Source organism: Penaeus monodon, chromosome 18 (genome assembly GCF_015228065.2).
Source record: "Penaeus monodon isolate SGIC_2016 chromosome 18, NSTDA_Pmon_1, whole genome shotgun sequence".
Lineage (NCBI taxonomy): Eukaryota > Metazoa > Arthropoda > Malacostraca > Decapoda > Penaeidae > Penaeus > Penaeus monodon.
The window spans coordinates 46,904,595-46,907,750 of NC_051403.1; positions in this window are offsets into that span (position 1 = coordinate 46,904,595).

Genomic DNA, 3,156 nt, shown 5'->3' on the forward strand with positions numbered 1-3,156 from the left:
CAGAGGCGATGAAGTGCCAAAAAATAGTCTTCAAGAGGTAATAAATGTGATGAAATGCTAAAAAATATATTTAGTCGTCAAGTGATGGAAAGAAACAGCCAAACAGAACACTCATGTGTGACAAACGTTTTTATTACTACAATGGATGTGTCTTTTATGCATTCACCTGTAAAAACAAATAACCCTCGCCTCTAATGGGAAAAAAAGGAAGGCCAATGGACGAGGAATATTTATGCGAGTCGCCCCAAATACTTCCCTCCTTCCTCGCGCACACCGCCTACCTGCCCCGCCTCTCTCTCTCTCTCTCTCTCTCCCCCTTTTCTCTCTCTCTCACTCTCCCCCTTTTTTTTTCTCTCTCTCCTCTCTCTCTCTCCCTTTTTGCTCTCTCTCTCTCTCTCTCCTTTTCGCTCTCTCTCTCTCTCTTCCTGCCTTTCTCTCTCTCTCTCTCTCTTCCTTTTTTTCTCTCTCTCTCCCTTTCTCTCTTCTCTCTCCTCTTCCCTTCTCTCTCTCTCCTTTTTTCTCTTCCTTTTCTCTTCTCTCTCTCTCTCTCCTCTTCTTCTCTCTCTCTCTCCTCTCCTTTTTCTCCTCTCTCTCTTCTTTTTCTCCTCTCTCTCTCTCTCTCCCTCTTCCCCTCTCTCTCTCCCTTTTCTCTCCTCTCTCTCTCTCCTTTTTTCTCTCTCTCTTCTCTCTCCTTTTCTCTCTCTCTCTCTCTCTCTCCTTTTCTCTCTCTTCTCTCTCTCTTTTTCCTCTCTCTCTCTCTCTCCTTTTCTCCTCTCTCTCTCTCTTCCTTTTCTCTCCTCTCTCTCTCCCTCCTTTTTTTCTCTCTCTCCTCTCTTGTTTTCCTCTCCCCTCTCTCTCACCTCCCCTTTCATCTCCCCTCTCTCTCTCTCTCTTTTTCTCTCTCTCTCTCCTCTCTCCTCTCCTTTTCTCTCTTTTCTCTCTCTCTCCTTCTCTCTCTCTCTCTCTCTCTCCCCTCTTCTCTCTCCTCTCTCTTTCCTCCTTTTCTCTCTCTCTCTCTCTCTCTCTCTCTCTCTCTCTCTCTCCTCTCCTTTTCTCTCTCCTCTCTCTCTCCTTTTCTCTCTCTCCTTCTTTCCCTTTCTCTCTCTCTCTCCTTTTTTCTCTCCTTTCTCTCTCTCTCTCTCCCCTTTTTTCTCTCTCTCTCTCTCTCTCCCCTTTTCTCTCTCCCCCCTCTCTCCTCTCTCCTTTCTCTCTCTCTCTTTTCCCCTCTCTCTCTCTCTCTCGTCCTCTCTCTCCTCTTTTTCCCCTCTCTCTCCCCCTCCTTTCTCTCTCTCTCTCTCCTTTCTCTCTCTCTCTCTCTCTCTCTCTCTCTTTCTCTCTCTCCAGTAAAACGATGCAAAGGCTAGTTCTCGCTATTCTGTAATATTCTCTCATCGAATGTCCAGTGCAATGAATTTATCGAAGCATTTAAAATTTATGATTCAAAAATAATAGCGGCCTTAGTTCCTGTTTCTTTTCAAATTGTATTATCAGTCAATCGTTATCTATATTTATCATTTTATCGATTTTTATATACGTAATACACACATGAATTTGAAATCCGCCATCATCTGGTAAACAAGGATGGTAGACACAAACATTTGACGTATGTACAAAAAGTGAAGGTAAATGCATCCACAGTAATTTAATAGGATAATAAACTACAGGTGGTCGTAGTTCGTCCTGTATCTATGCTATGACATGGCCATGTACATATTCATTCACCCGAAAGTTCGCTTATCCGGGCCTATCCCCCTTGTGTGGAGATTGTATCATATCCCTAGGCTACCAGCCGGATAATTAGAATCCCCTTGCCCCCCAACCCCTTGCTCGTTGTCGTCGTGGGGCGTCTTAGGAGAAGGAGACTGAGGCCCAATGTAGGGGATCACCTCTGGCTTGGACCTCAGCCCTCGCCTCAACTAATTCTGCATGGTCTTTTCTTCTCCCCCTTTCCATTTCCTTCTCTCCCTCATCCCCTTCTGCTCACTTCCTAAGGTGTGAGAGCCGTGCTGAAAGGATGAAAGACTGGCTTTGGGTCAGTCCTGATCGGCCTCCGGGAGCCATGGGTAGACCATTTCTTCTCCTTATTTCAGGGTCACCGTGGCCAATAATGAGGATTTTCTACTCTTACTAGGGCCGTTAAGGCTTGCCCCTTCATCAACTAGCCTAAGTAAATTGATTTCTCTGGTTTCCCACCCCTGCCTCTCCTGTGACCACGGCTCCGACCACTGATACTAATACCCTCTCCTTGATGTTTTCTGTCAACTCTATTCATTCTGAATCATCCATCCTGGCCATTACTCAGCCTTCAGAATACACCACTTCCTCTCTCCAACATCCTCCACTCCATCTCCTACTGCACAGTCTTCTTCATTGTCTACCCCCTCCCCCTTATTACTACACCACCCTCTCTTCCTCCTGCCCTCGCCCTTCTACTGCTTCCGTCTCTGCAAACCCGTCCAAGTCAAAAGGGAACGATTATTTTGTTTCCCCCTTACTCTAACATACCCTTCTCTTCCAACAATGTCTCCAAAAACAATATTTCCGATCGTTCACGCCTTCTCACAGTTACATCTGAGCCCTAGGGTCGTGCGATATCTACCTTGACTGACTTCACTGGCAAACCTATTCGTGCCTAACCTCACTCCTCCCTTAATACTTGTAATGGAACTGTTTCCGTCTCCCCGACTAATTGCCCTGTCTACGACGAGGCCTGGACACACTGTGAACACTGTGACTATGATACAGTGGTAGTGCAGTGCCACACTATTCCTCCCAGAGGCCAGCATAAGCCCTATGCCAATATTGTCAAGATTAGCTTTCCCTTGAAGTTTATATAGGTGGTGTCCTTCCCTGTCCGACTATATTGATCCCTTCTCCATCAATATCTAAAATGTTGGCGTTTTAACTACCATGCCAAACATTGGTGCTCTACAGTTCACTGCCCTCTATGTGCCCAACTGGTCAGGGACCGTTCAAATTTTTTTTCAGTCTAAACCAGATACTCCACTCTACCACTACCCCAGTGCTAACCCCTCTTCCTCACTCTACCCATCGCACGAGACAATCTAAACGTTCACCCTATCCTCTACCACATCCTGTCCTACGCCCACCCTTTCCTCTGCTCCTCAGACATCTATGCCCTCTTCTCCTCACAAG